We start from the raw sequence: 15772 nt of genomic DNA, 5'->3' as shown, positions 1-15772 counted from the left end.
AGGACACCCTAAGAATTGAGGATGGTTTACATGTGGCAATCTCTGGTCAAAACGTTGACCCTGCTCTGTGTTCTAAACTGTGCCTAGATCAAGGGTAAGACTCCAACGCTCACTTCTGACCTTACAATTTCAACTGTTCTGTTTGCTTCACCTTGCACAGACCACAAGTCAATATTACAGGGCTGGTATTTGCTACGGATACAACGGGTTATGGCAGCTGTAATTGCTATGGATGCAGAATGAAGGATCATAACTTTTCATAGTCTTTAGTTATTGAGATATGAATAAGCCGGAAAATCTGTCACCACTTACAAATGCTAGTGGATTTGAAACATGAGAAATACACTGAACTGATGCCAAGCCATTTTGTATATGATATTATAACAATAATTCTTAACAATTCAGCGTTTCTTGATAAAGAAAGATGTGAGACAAAATATCAACTGTAAGACAGATGCACAAGTTACTTGGAGTTGTTGTAACCTGCCAAGGAGGCTGAAACAATAGTGTTACTCATCGGTTCCAAATTCTGTAATGTAACCCCCGAAACACATTCCAGAACAACAAAGTTGCTTTTAAAGAAATTACAGAGAGGCATTTATTCCGGCAGTGCCTTAGGGAAGTAATGAATCTTATAGGACTAACACACAATTTGTTGCAAACAGGTGAAAATGAACATATTTTTTTAACTAGCGTGGAGCTTTTTAAAATGAACATTTACAACACAGTATTTCTGCTGCAGATCATTCCAGTAAATAGTAAGCATATGAGTTAATGGTCATTTTCTTCTGTTACTGTATATGTCCGTAAAGAGCCAATCAATGCTTTGCAAGGCAAACCAACCATCCCCCTGAATGGTTCTTCTGTGTCTTTACGTAGTTACCTGATTGCAGCATTGTCTAGTGAACTGTGTTACTGTGGTGATCATACAGTCTGGCATCTGGTGACAGTGAGTTCAAACAGCTCTGAATTAGCCTGTGGAAAATCAGGCTCCGTAAAGGACCCAACAGGCACTGAGCGGTGAGTGACGGCTTCCTCTTCTTCTTCTTCTTCTTCTTTGTAAGTAACAGCACATCACTTTTAGTGTAAGAACTATTTTTTCATTCAGCCTCTTGCCATCTTTAACAACAGAGACAAAGAATTATTCTCGGAGGCACCTCCTTTTGGAAAAAATGCCACCCACAGATCTATCACTAAACTGTGTTCTAGTAGGTACGTCATCACATTCAAAACCTTTGTATTTTTTTTAGATAGCTTTCAGTGAACCCAGAAAGCACAAGCAATCGAATAACTTTGACTCATGGAATGTACTGATGTGGTTTTCATTGTTTTGAATGACCAGGATAACATGATGTTGTTCATTACACGTAAAGCATTTTTGCAATATAATTTTTCTAGACAGTGATAAACAGCTTTTTGAACCACTGCCCAGATTTTCCTCGCTCTCTCTCACTGTACTCATAACAAATTCATTACTCTCCTTATGCATCTAGATGCTCAGGCTCTCTGTGTTTACCATATGGTGATGAGAGGGGCTGGGTCGCAGTGTACAGAAGCCAAGGGCCTTACATTTATGATGTCATAGCAAAAGCTGTGCCTGAAGGAGTGCAGATTGGGAAGCCATTTCTACTAGAGGTCTCTGGGTATTTAGGTACCTCTACATCGAAACTCACAGGTTGGACAATCACCTTTTATGACCCTGAATTCATCAAATGAGGCATGCATGAATATTTGTAAAAATTGGTCAAACTGTCTCATGGATGTCCACCATCGCATTTAACTTGTGGAAAGCATTCTTTTTTATGATTTATTTATTTATTTGTTTGTTTGTTTATTTAATTTTTTTAAGGAACCGAGTGTCTTAGAACACAGGACATCTCCACAGTTGACTGTGAGTTCAGCTGGAACTTTGGCGTTCAAAGTACTCTTAGAGTAGCTGTTCAGGACAATGGTCATTTCACCTTATCCAAAAACTGGACACTCGCCAGTGCTGGGCTACATCATCTAAGTAGGTCATCAGCTTTACTCAGTTGTAATCGTGTTCATTTTTCCTCTTGCATGTAAAGTCTTGAACCACGTCTGTCTCTCCTTCAGATATAACTGTGTCCAACAGTGTCTCCAAGCATTCCACCTTTCTTCAGATAAGGGCTTTTCTGCTCTGTCCAGGAGGCTTGGAGGTCAGTCTCATGCAGGATGTTAGAGACATTCCCTCCTGTATTCCTAACCATGAAGATGAAGATGTAAGCATTCAGAGGGTATTCCTAGGGGACACGACCACGTTCAGGGCAACTGCTAAGACAGGATCAAATCTGGACTTCCTCTGGACCGTTAGTAATGAAGAGATCTCTAAAACAACGAAATCACTCTGTCATTCTGATTCCGACTGTTGGTCTAGCACTTTGGTAAGATACATTAAAGTGATTCTGAGGATTTGAATTGAGACTTATTGACTATAGACGAGTCTCAGTGAGATTTTTTTTCCTCTCCATTCACTACAGAACTTCACATTTGAAAAAGAAGGGATTCATGTGGTTTCTGTAAACGCCTCGACCCTAGATGGCTGGACTGGCAAAACAATCCATCTTGTGAGTACTCAAGTCGATCTGCGGCCAACTGTATCAAATTAAATTGCCAAAGAAACTGAAATCAAAGTAAAGTCTGTATACTTTCTGGCCCCATTTAGGCCTAGAGGGCCAAAATGTCTCAAGTTTTCATATCAATGAACCAACATATTTTCTGATTAGTTGAAGAGGGCACACGCCCACTTTCCACATACAAATATGCTCCTGATTACGAGGTGAGGATGAAATGTAGCAAGGTTTTGGCCTTTCAGGGCTGGACGTAGGGGTTCCTACTTTAGCTTTCTTTTTAACATTGAATTGAATATTGAAACTTTTCCTTTTCTTTCTGTGCAGGCAGTGGTTCGACGCGTGCTGTCAGACTTGACCGTGGTGAATCGTAATGGTTATTGGCTGCCTGTGGGTGAGATCATCTCGTTGGACCTGAGGCTCTTCACCACCACGCGCCCTCTCCTTTTCCTCGACACCTCCCTTCAGCCTGGGGTTTGGCACTCGCTCACGTTACAGGCGAAGCCGCAGGCCCAGGAGACCTCAGAGTACCTGGGTCTACTGAACACCCGTTCTCTTCACAGCTGCTGGCTTCAGCTGCGTCTGTTGCAACGCCTCACCACAGCTGGGTCTTTTCACGTATCTGTCACTATATCTGACAATCACACCCTGGCCATCTCAGCTGCTCTTCCTCAGCCTCTACAGGTGTATGAGCCCATCCAAAACCTGTGGCCAGATTCATCATGGAGATCGGTGATTCCCTCTCGGTCGGAGGTCACCTTCGGCATGATCAGCCACACCAACCTGTCTGATGTTTCACTGCTCTGGACAATCACCAGAGATGACTTTGTTATAATTAACCAGACAACCGAGGGCAATTTATTTACCTTCCGCTTACATGATGCTGGACATTACCAAATGTCTGTTAAGGCCTTTAATCCCATCAGCAGTTCTTCCTTTGAAAGCCACTTATTGGTTCAAGACCCCATAGCAGGGCTCACTCTTGCGTCTCTGAGTCCAGAGCAATTATGCACTGGCTCCGTTGTCTCAGTACAGGCTTTCGTGTCGAGTGGAACTAATGTGAGTTATAACTGGAACTTTGGTTCGAATTCCATTCTAACCACACATTCTAGAACAGCTTCTCATCTCTTCGACCAGTTAGGTGTGTTCAATGTGACCGTGAAAGCAGAGAATAATGTCAGTCAAGCTGTGAGCAATACATTGAAATTCACTGTTGAAAGTGCTGTGGAAGACAGCAATCTCATACAAGTCGAACTGCCTTTGGCTAAGGACCACACAGCTCTTCTCCCCCAGGCTAATGGACAGTATTCAACAGGTCCACTCAAATTCAGCGCACATTCCTTTTCCAAAGCGATCAACTTCACCTTTGACTTTGGAGATGGGACAGAAGTGTCACATATTGAAGGAAATCCTCATCGCATTGGAACGACAGCCTCCTTGTATCATGAGTACTTCAAAGGTAAACCAACGTCAATCTGTAATGTTAAAGTTGCATTACCATCACAGAAAGAATGGGAATTCGTATAGTAAGTGACTTGCTTTTTTTGTTTTGCAGATGGAACTTTTTTGATTCATATTTCTGCCAACAAAGATTTCTGCTACACAACAACTCAGCGCCATTTATTCCATGTGCAGAAGATGCCTACTAACTTACGGATAACCGCAAATGTAACCATGGTTCACAGCAACAAATCCATACTCTTCAGAGCATCATTATCTGAAGGGACAAATGTTACCTATACATGGAATATGGGTGATGAAACGATTTATTATGACAAAGGTAATTTTAATCTGTCTGTGAAGTTTTCGTGTGAGACTGTATTGCTCATTTATTCATCAGATTTTTTTTTTCTTTGCGGCCATCATCCAAGAACATTCAGTCATCAGTATACACATTTCATCAGAAACACTGAAGTTAACTGTTAAACTTAATACCATTTAAGTTTTTCATTTATTTTGAAACAGACACAGGAGCTATACAGTAATGTAAACTCTGTGTGTGTGTTTGTGTTAATGTTTTCAGGACCCCAACTGTGTCACTCATACTTGTTTGAGGGTGATTACGAGGTGTTTGTTACTGCTCAGAACAGAGTAGGGAGTGTGAACAGCAGCACCAGAGTCTCTGTCCTCCAGCAGATGCAACGTAAGATAAACACGCCTTTTAAATGACACCCGTACAAACCTAATCTCACTTCTCACTACCATAATATATGACATCAAACCAACGTCCACAGGCTATCAGCCTCTAGGAGAAACCACTACGTCCTTCACTCTGTCACTCAGCGTTGGCGATTGTCCATTCAGTCCATTCGTCTTACTGTAATTTTGTTTGTTTCTCAGCTGTCAGGGTCCACTCTGAGAAACAGCAGTATGAAACAGGAACTGAAATCACATTCTGGGCAGTGACGAACAAGCCTGACCCACTAGAGTTTCAGTGGTATTTTGGGGACAAGAGGTCTGGCTTGAGAACGACCTCCAGGTTCATCACTAAGAGATACTACATTCCAGACAGGTACTTGACCATTAATGGTAGTGAAGCTGGATTGACATTGCAGCGAATCTCTGAATTTAATTTGATCGGTAATTCGTCATTCACCAGGAATGTATTAATCTGGAAAATATGAATGGATTTGGAGGGAGAGTGGATTCTTTGGGTTGTTACGAGCTTTGTTTTTACCTTGCAGGTACAACGTCACTGTGAGCGTCTCAGACGGAAGAAACACGTCAACCTCAGACACGTGCACCATAGTGATTCAGAGACCAGTGCGACCCAACAGGCTGATCTTTAGTCCCTCAGTGCTTCTGCACACCACAGTGAATTTCAGCTGCAGAATTAATGATGGCACCAACGTATCTCATCTGTGGAACTTTGGAGATGGAACCCACAGGAGGGGAGGGAGCGCTGAACAACATGTCTTTACCAGGTAAAAGATTCTAGTAGCTGACATGATTTTTGACAGGGTTGTAATTGTGGGGTCTTTGTATGTATTTGGATTGTATGTATTTTGTCTTTTTGTCTGAACTGCAGAACAGGCGAGTTCAAGGTGGAAGTGACTGTGTTTAACCTGGTGAGCTTTGCCACCGTGAAAAGTCATATATTTGTTGTTGACAAGCCATGCCAACCACCGCCAGTGAAAAACATGGGCCCAAACAAGATAAAGGTATGAGTTATCCAGCCAGATCACCATTTCATATAGTTAGATTAATGACAACATTTCCTTTCATGTAGTAAAACTTATTAAAAATAGCAAGCTGTCTACGGATTGATGTCATTTTGAACATATCGTTGTCTCTGTCCAGGTGCAACGCTATCAAACTGTACGACTTGGTGTGACATTTGAAGGACATATACAGTGTCATTTCTCCAATAGTCTCCTGTACAGTTGGGTTATCTATGACTCCAATGGGTTACTGGTTGTTCTACCACCGGTTGAGACCCATAGACAGAGCATAGAGTTGCCAAGCTTTTTTCTTCATTATGGCCTATACACCGCTATAGCCAAGGTAACAGTGTCTAATGTGTCTTTTGTTCCAATTCTGGAACTTTCTTTGGCTTTAAACAGTAATAAGAACGCTCACAAGAAATTCTACATACAAGAGTGAATGCCAGCAGTTTATTTTTTATTTTCCTCCCTGATGCAGGTCCAGATTGCCGGAAGTGTGGTGTATAGTAACTACAGTGTTGACATAGAGGTACAGCCCAGCCCTCTCATCAGTTTCATCAGTGGAGGTACACACATGTTCCTCAGCCGCAGTGACAGCACAGTGGTAACACTGGATGGACAAAGGTCACATGACCCTGATTTTCCTCAGGACGTCATAAGGTACTGAAAGTTCATGAATTTGCTTATTATGACTTTATGCAGTATACACAGATCAACAGCTGTGTTTCTGCTTACCTTTGTCCAGTTATTTTGTCGTGTGACACCGTGAGTAGAACTAACTACACTTTTCTGCTTTTAATCCGTTTCTTCACAGCTACACCTGGCACTGTGAACCCATAAACACAGCTGGTAGTTCTTGTTTTAAGGAGGATATTCCCTCATCCTCCTCTGTGTTCAGCTTTCCAGCCAGCTCTCTGAATTCTGACTCTGACCTGTTCAAGTTCACTCTCACTATCCAAAACAGAGGTCGGTCGTCCTCATCCGAGATGTTCATCACTGTCACCTCGGATCTGTTCAGGTGGAAATTTTCCCCTTTGATTTGTTTAATAAAACCTCTTCATAAAGGTTTTGTCAACTCAAGATTTATATCGGAAGAATCTTGTACTGTTCAAGCTTCTTAGTGATATATAACCTAAAACTGATGAAGCTGCGACATGATTCAATTCCTTAATGCTACGAAAGCGCTGCAAGGGAGGTAATTGTAATTAGCAGATTCCGATATGATGACATCATTTGAGAATTTTTGTGTGCAGGCGGTACGAACACTCTAGAGTTAGACACGCTCATTTAGAGGTCCTTGTGTTAAGAGTTGAATCCTGATGTGAATTAATTTTATCCTTAGTTACATTCAAGTGTCCTGCAACCATTGCCAGGGAAACTCAGTCAACTGGAACGAGGGGGTTTCTGTCTCTGCTTCCTGTAAAAACTGTGGAACATCACCAGAAAATGTTCTCTATTCCTGGAAACTTTACTTGATTAATGCTTCCCATAAAGATTCGTTTGAAGGTGAGCAACAGTCATTTTGCATAAAGCCTAGAGAGTAACCTCACTTCATGCCGGCAGTTGGTGTTACATCAGTTTTTGATCATATTATTTTTTGCTGTTTCAGTCCCTTTCTGTACCAGCGTGGAACTAAGCACATCTTCTAAAATCAAGGAAAACCCAGCGGCGGACCCAAAACAGAAATCTCAGACGGCAGCTCCTCTCTTCAATCATTTCATCCCTCCATTTGTACCATCAAAACCTTCAAACATCAATGCACACGCTGCTTCTGTTCCATTATTTAACGACACAGTGCCTCAAACAACAAAGAAACCACAACACCAGACCAACAACATGCCTTTAGAAGCACCCGCCGGCGCTGATATACATGATGAAACCACTGCAGATACATCCACAGCTACCGTTTCTCTCAGCACCCCGTTCCCTCCTTTCCCCCTGCCCGTCTCTGAGGAGAGTGAGCCACCTAGGGGTCAACCCCGGTATGAGAGATCAGTCGAACATTTGGGCTCGGAGACCCCATCAGACAGCGCAACTGTAACGAACTCCCTCGGTAAGGTGCTCCGTAAACCAAAGCCGTTGTTGAATTGACGGCAACGTCTGTGGCGTGAGATTGTGCGCACCCTGGTGGCAGTTTTTGTTAAAATAAAACGCACGTTACACCGCAGTTTTGTAACACTGTGTTCCCTGGCCTTTCCAGTTAAAAAAAAAAACATGTTTAATAATGAATTTATGTAACGTTTAAAACTATACATGTCCAACACTAATTTAACAAGACAGTTTTTTAGCACCAAATACTGATCATGTAATTCACTTTGTTTTTGCAGTCAAGCTAAATAGCTGTTAAACACTTCATCACATCTGTCCCCAAATTATAGTTTTTTTTTTGTTTGTTTTTTTTAGCCCAGAGGAAGGTAAAATTGTTTCTTGTGTAGTGTTCTTGTTATTGTGCTCACCGATCTATCAAGTTTAGACTCTTTGAAATAACAGTGTGTTGGGTCTTGGTTGGTTACTACAGGATTAGACTCCTACGTCTCCAGTGAATATGATTTCCCTTGGCCTTCTTTCTTCATCTCTGAGCTTCCTGTGTCCTCTGACAGAGAGGGTAATATTTACCCTGGCTCCACTGCTGATTTTTTCAATATCAAAGAGCATCCAGGTAATACAAACAGACTTGTTTCTCTAAAGTTTGACTCCACCTTTGTAAAGTTAATATCTGTCATCTATTATTTATTAGGCTTTGGTTCTGAATTCCAGAAACCTGATTTTCTAGCTAGGGGTAAGCCAATACTGCTCTTAACAACATGCGTGGGAACAAAAATCGAAAATGAAATGGTAAAATGTCGAAAAATATTGATATAAAAAATACTGACTGAAAATGTAGTGATATGTGTTATACTCTGTATAATTTTTTTTTTGTTTGTTTCAGAACCCTCTCATTTTGACAGCAGTACGTACATGGACCCTAATGGGACAACATCAGACAATCAGCTAAACATGACAGGTGTTTGGCTCTCTCATATTACTTATGACTGGAACTGACATTTTTAAAAAATATAAATTACATTTTATTATCAGTGGTGTATATGGTTTCTATACTGCTCTCTCCAGACTATGATTACTTTCATTATGGAGTTGAGGAGGCTGATCCTGGAGTGTCAGAAGGCAGACCAACAGGCGGGCACGGGGCTTGCTTAAGATGTAATAACCGCATGTATAATACAAGTTTTTTTTGTTTTTTTTTTGCATTTGTACAGGTTTATAAATGCATAAAATCTATTGCTCCACAATAGTCATTCTCTGTGACTGCATGTTTGTGTTTGTGTAGGTTTAGGGCTGGATTCAGGGGGTTCTAGTACAGCTGGAGACGTTATGTCCAACCCGAATGATAAGGAGGGCAGCCACTTGGTGGATCCCAGTCTCTTGGACAGGGTGGTAACCAAGAAAACCCTGCTGGACCTGGACAGAAGTCTCATCAACCCTGTGGTGTTTGAGTCCTATACCCTCTCAGGTGCTCAGCCTGACAACAAACACGTCATCTCATTTCAATGTTCTGTTTAATCATAAAAAGAAAGAATATAAAAGAAATTCAGAGTAGACCTAATCTTGATTTTTTTTTTTTCATTTTCATCCTGCGTTTAATTTTTCCTGTATTCCTCATGTGTCTGAATTATATTTCTATGTTCTGGTGAACCTTTTTCTCTCTGTTTCAGGGACATCCTCCTCTGTCATCACATTTAAACCCTTCATGCTCAAATCGAAGAGTCTGTACATGCTTGAGGTGTCTGCTCGTAAGTGCATCAGATTTGATTGCTCGTGCGGAATGTGCTATAATCCCCACACTTGTACCTGTCAAACACGAGGTCTTAATAAAAAGAGACAGAATGAACACTCAGAGTAATCAAGTGTTTTGTATCTTCTGTGTTTGATGTTTTTACGTTGTTGTTGTTTTTTTTTTCTCTTGACTGTCAGATTTGACACGTCTGCTTTCTTTTTTGCTTGTCAGATTCTCAGACAAAGCTCCAGGGGAAAACACAGCTGTTCTTCTCCATTCTGGAGCCTCCACAGGGAATGACCTGCCAAGTCCAGCCCAGTACAGGCTTTGAGATCCACACCGACTTCGGCATATTCTGCACTTCCGGAAAAGAGGTGCATGCCTTCTATATTTATTGACTCATCAATGCGTTTTTATGTGCTTGAATTTGATGTCATCTTTGTCTGTGAGCACCCGTATTAATTATTTGAACAGGCAATTTTAACTTTTCGTATAACAGAACCTACTGTATGAGTACAGTTTTAGTGCTGGAAGCAATAAAAGGAAAATTCTTTATGAGGGAAGAGATTTCCAACATTATTTTCACCTTCCTGCGGGAGACCCCGAAAATGAACACGAAGGTAATCATGTGAGAAAATGGCTTTGGCAATCAGCAGAAACGTAACTCAATTTCTTTTTTTTTAAACCCAGAATATGAGCTATTACTTTTGCCAATTACAGTCACCATCTACATTGAAATAAGAAATCGATTTGGAGCTGCAACCAAACCCTGCCCCGTGACGGTGAAAGTCCTCCCAAGCTTCCAGAGAGACCCATCCTCCCTCACCAGCCCTGACCGCGAACTGTAAGATGATAAAGGCTATACATCACTCTTCAGCTCAACACTTTTTGGGTTTTGCTTTCTCATCTTTACTCCTCACATGTTTCTCAGTTTGACATATGGTATCGGTAACCTCACCAACCTGATGCAGATGGGGATCGACCGTGACATCTGTCACTATATCTCCATCCTGACCGTTGTGTTAAACCGCCTGAGTCTGAACCCACGCGCCTCTTTGGAATTGCAGACTGACATCCGTTCGGCTCTCATCTCTGCTGCCTGTCAGCTGAACATCAGCCGCCAGGTACTCGGGTCTTTTCGTGACCATCAATCACCAAGTACATCAGGTCTTTTAATATCCCTGGAAACTTCACTTCCCAGGTGTGCATAACTTCTCTGGAAGTCATGCACGTTTTGTGCCGGCGATGCTGTAATTTATTATGTGGTCTTGAGAATGCTTACGGTTTGTAAATGTCGTAGATAAAAAATGACTGTTTCCTGCTGCAACCGTGTTTTCCTGTGTTTTTTGTAGGGAATGCTGATGGATAACATTCTCACCCTCAGGGATCTTATGAAAGTGTCTCAACAAGTGGGTGTTCGCTTTTGAAAAAACATCAATTTGGGATGTTTCGAAGAATTTTCCACCCATGCCATTTTGTTTCTTGTCTTTAAGGTGACCTTGAAGAGTGCCCAACTGATAACCAAGTATGTGGGCTTCATATCCTCCCTTTTCCCATGGCCTAACGTGTCAGTAAACTTGGCTTTGGATGCTGCGATAGTGAATGCACTGGTTTTTCTCCAGTCACGTGTCCTAGAAGCTCCAGTTCTCTCGTCCACTCAGGAACTCCAACTGACTTATGACAGCATAAGCATTGCAACAGAATTAATGCTGGTAAAAAACAATATTATTAATTATTACAGCCTTTATCTATAATCTCAGTGGCATTTTATATGGTTATGTTCAGTTGTTTATACATTCTCCTTTGGAACCTCTTTTCAATTCGATTTCATGTGAATTTCAGAAGTACCTGCAATGCAGCAAAGCAATGCACCACAACATTAGCACTGACTTCATGGACTTGGTAGTATCACAACATAATAGCTCACAGAGCCTGGTGATCTACCGCAGTGGGGGGGTGAAGATCTACCTCTCTGATCTGTTGGGTTCACATCTTACTTGCCATAGCAGTGGTGAGCCATGCAGCTCGTGTGTCATCACTCTGTTAACAATCTTCAAACATGACCCATACTTCTGGAGCAGAGCCCCTGCTCAGGTGAGACATGAGATATTTTTTTTTTATTAAAGACAGCACCCCTAATATAAATATACCACATGATATTTTCAAAGGGAAGTACACTGTCTTAATCTGTGTCATATGGTTGCAGCTGAATGGGTGTGTAGCTGACCTGAGATTATACAACTGCACCACCAGGAGAGAGATTAAAATGCGACGCCTTGCTACACCAATCATTGTTGAGTTCCAGAGCAAAGAGAGAAATGTATTTAATTTGTTCATTTCAAGTTTACCCAAATCATATTATACATTTGACCTCCTGTACCATTTTGTCAGTTTCTGGAGGATTTAACTTTGAGATGAGCTTCTTTCCTAGTGGAGCCATATCCCGGAGTTCACGCTCCAACGCAGTCATGTGAATACACACTGGTTCAGTGTAACACCAGAGGACCACCAACAGGCTCTGCAAATTACAGTGAAGTTCATCAAGCCAGCTGACCACACCTTTCCCATCTTACTGCTTCTCAGGTGGGTGGAAGCCTCCAGAACTTAGTGAATCAAGTATTAATATAAACATCCAGCTATATGAATAGATATGATACGTGTGTTTGCTCTAAATAAACTCTTACTCTATCACAGAACGTTTGAGAGACCGACTCCCAGCCTGTATAACGTCCGTCAAATCTATCGATGGAGAGAAGAAACAGCTCACATCTTCCTCCCTGTTTCGTCTCTGACCGGTTCGTCGATTCAACACTGAAAATCATTTCAATAAAAACCAACTGATTACAGTGCCACAAATAGCAGCGAAAGACAAACTTAAATTTAGGATTCGACACTATTTCGTCAGTTCAGAGATCTGCAGAACGTGGCGTTGTTTAACATCATCAACTGGTCATGTTTGTTTGATTTTGGTCCAGTTACAGGGCCCGTGTATGTCATGCTCCTTAACGCTGACTACAGCAGAAGTACAGGACTAAGGACTAAGTACATTGCCAGAGCAGTGAACTATACATTTAGCATTGAGCGGACTCAGTGTCTGTCCTGGGACGGTCTGAGGGAATGGAAACCTAATGACTGCACCCCACTGCAGGGACGCTCCCCAGCCGGAGTCAGATGCAGGTACACCCCAGCCCCTGTCGTCTACAGGAAAAGACATTATGTACTCATGTTTCCAGGGAAGATTTTAGGAGTTTCATCTCACAGCAGGAGGTTTTCCAAATGCTGCTAAGCTTTGGAGAGACTATTGTTTTGAGTAGCAGACTGCGTGATGTACGCGTCATAATCTTTGGAAAAAGAGAGTAAGGTATCATTGAGTAGAGCTGCACTTTACTAAACCTGAGCTTACTAAAGTGAAATGATGGTGACGTTTTATCATTTTTTCATCTTTCAGCTGTAACCACCTGGCACCATTCACTGTGGTCCACCAGAAAATCCACAGCCTGCATGATGTCTCAGATGTGTCTCAGTATATAAGGTGGAGTCATTTTGGGATCTACTTTACACGAAACTGTATCCTTGCAGAAGCCTGATATGAATTACAACATATCTTTATGTTTTTCAGTGGCTACACCAACCTGTTGCCGTGCAGTGTGATGGTAATCTGTCTGGCTGTCTACGCTGTGCTGCTGGTTATCTGTAAGGATGCTGATGCCCGTGCAGAGAAGCAGAGGAGCTTTTTCCCATTGCCAGACAACAGCCCTTCCGACCAACAGCTCTACGCTGTCACCGTTCACACCGGTCTCAGGTCCAGATGCACCATGACAGCCAAGGTCCCAGCCAGAAAAATTCAAATGAAATTTGAATTTTAAAATAAAATAAAATTTAAAGAAAGAAAGAAAGAAAGAAAGAAATGTTACAGATGCTACAGCATGCAGATTATAGGGATGGAAATTAAGATAAATTCATAGATTTTAAGTTTCATTTGTTGTCTTTGTGCGGCAGGTCTATATCGTTCTGTATGGAGAGAATGGTGTTTCTCAGACCAGGGAGATCAGCAGCAACGTCAATGAACTGTTTGCACGGAACTCCAGAAATACTTTTCTCCTGAGGTGAGTTTTCACTCTACCACCCATCCTGTATCTTTGCCTCTCTTCTTATTCAGTTCGAACACATTCACAAGAAATCAATTACAAATTAAGCATTCAAGAGAACTAAAGATTAGTTAGGAGAGACTTAGCGCTGTGTGTGTCTTCCCAGCACACCGGAGAGTCTTGGTCACATCTGGAAGGTGCATCTGTGGCACGATTGCGGAGGCTTTTCTCCCAGTTGGTACATCAGTCATGTGACGGTGAGAGATCTGGAGACCGGCTCCTGCTGGTTCTTCGCGGGGCAGTGTTGGCTGGCCGTGGACGAGGGTGATGGACATGTGGAGAGGACACTGGTCCTTTCTGAACAAGGTCCAGGATTCAAACAGGTACCGATCAGTGTTTGTGTTCCGAGTGTGTGTAACACTGCATTCAACATCGTATGCATGCCACACTCTGAACTCACACGTCATTTTAAAAATGAAAAAAAACCAACCAAAAAACAGGTGGATGATTTTGCACTTTCATGGATAGTGTTGTTTCCTTTATGTACGTCATTCTAAATGTAGATTTCTATGCATGTTTGTGGAAACATGATTTGCCTCTTCTTTGTTTGTTTTCGTCTTTCTTGCTTGATTGTGTTCTTCTTTCTTAGAGGTAATGAATTATTTTATCGGTTCGCTCTCTCCTGTGTATTTTGGACAGTTGCTGTACATGAAAATCACAGACTACTTTGCAGACTTCCATCCATGGTTTTCCGTGTACAGTTGTCCGTCCTACAGCCAGTTCACCAGTCTTCAGCGTCTCAGCGTGTGTCTGCTGCTCACGCTAGGGTACATGTGTGTTGACACATTGCTTATTTATGCAGTGGAGGAGCAGGTGAGAGATTTTCTTTTGTTTCACGGGTCTCATCTAGCAGCTTTCATTAACACCCATGAGTTCGTTTCGAGATCGCCTCTATTCCTCGTTTTTTTCCTTCCCTGAAAAGTCTTCATTCGCTTTTTCCTGTGTTGCTCACTGTTCGGGCTGATGACATCAGCACTCGGCAGAGCCGGGTTTGACGGATGTGTCGGCGGTCTCCATGGTGATGGGGACGTGCGGCACTTTTGCGGTGATGCTCGTTGGGAGTCTGGTATCTGTGCTGTTCCGCCTCAGTAAAGTTAGTGTTCCCAGATGCTCTATCACACCTCAGTCAATCTGAGCTACTACTCTCTTCATGCGAATTGATGCAATCTCATATTTGCGCTGTTAACTATACAGAGATATTATTCACACGCATACACTGTCAATGATCTGATACGTGCATAGCCAGCAATTCATATTTCTTTTTCTCTGTAGACGAACAGAAACAAGAGCATGTCTCAGTATAAGGTCCAGGTGTCTGATGTCTCCTCTTTAGAAGGTACAGACATGTTCCCCTCTGCATTTGTGTGTTTTACTTCCTGAACTTTTAAAAGATGAAGAAGCACTTGAGATCTTCAAGTAACAAAGTAAAGGTATTTTACATGTGCAATATGTTGTTTTGTCTCGCAGCTAACCGTAATGTCCTGACGAACATCTGTAATTTTGAGTCATGGAATAATTCTCAGCAGTGGGTACGGCACACGCAGAGGAAGAGACAAGAGGTAAAGTTCATAGCGTGTTTTCATGAAAACTAACTCAAAATGTGAGACTTAGATAGAATTTAACATATAGCATATGTATGGTAAGTAACAAATTAAAAGTACTTTATGCTGGAATCATTCTTTTATGGTTGCATCTTTACTTCATCTCAAATAAAATAATGTGAGTATTTTCATTACCACCCTCCCCTCTCTCTCTCTCTGTACGTGTGCGTGTGTGTGTGCATGCACGGGGGTGTGCCTGCCACAGGAGAGTAAACTGGACTTGCCGTCTTCTGATACAGAGTTTGTGCCCTGCAGCAAGCTAATGTTCTGTCCAAAGATGCAAGGAACGCCTAATTCCATCCGCCCTGTCTTAAAGGATGACAACATATCACAAAGACACAGTTTCAAAAATAGTCAGTTGGACTGTTCTGCTGCAGGTGATTACAGTTTAATTACGGTTTCGTGTCAGTAAAGAACAAAATTCCAGCCACAACACATGGCTTTCCTCTCCTTCTTCAGCGCAAGGCTGCCCCCTGGAGCAACCACCAGGAGGTGG

Source organism: Chanos chanos, chromosome 3, assembly GCF_902362185.1.
Source record: "Chanos chanos chromosome 3, fChaCha1.1, whole genome shotgun sequence".
NCBI classification, from domain to species: Eukaryota; Metazoa; Chordata; class Actinopteri; order Gonorynchiformes; family Chanidae; genus Chanos; species Chanos chanos.
This window is presented reverse-complemented; position numbering follows the sequence as displayed.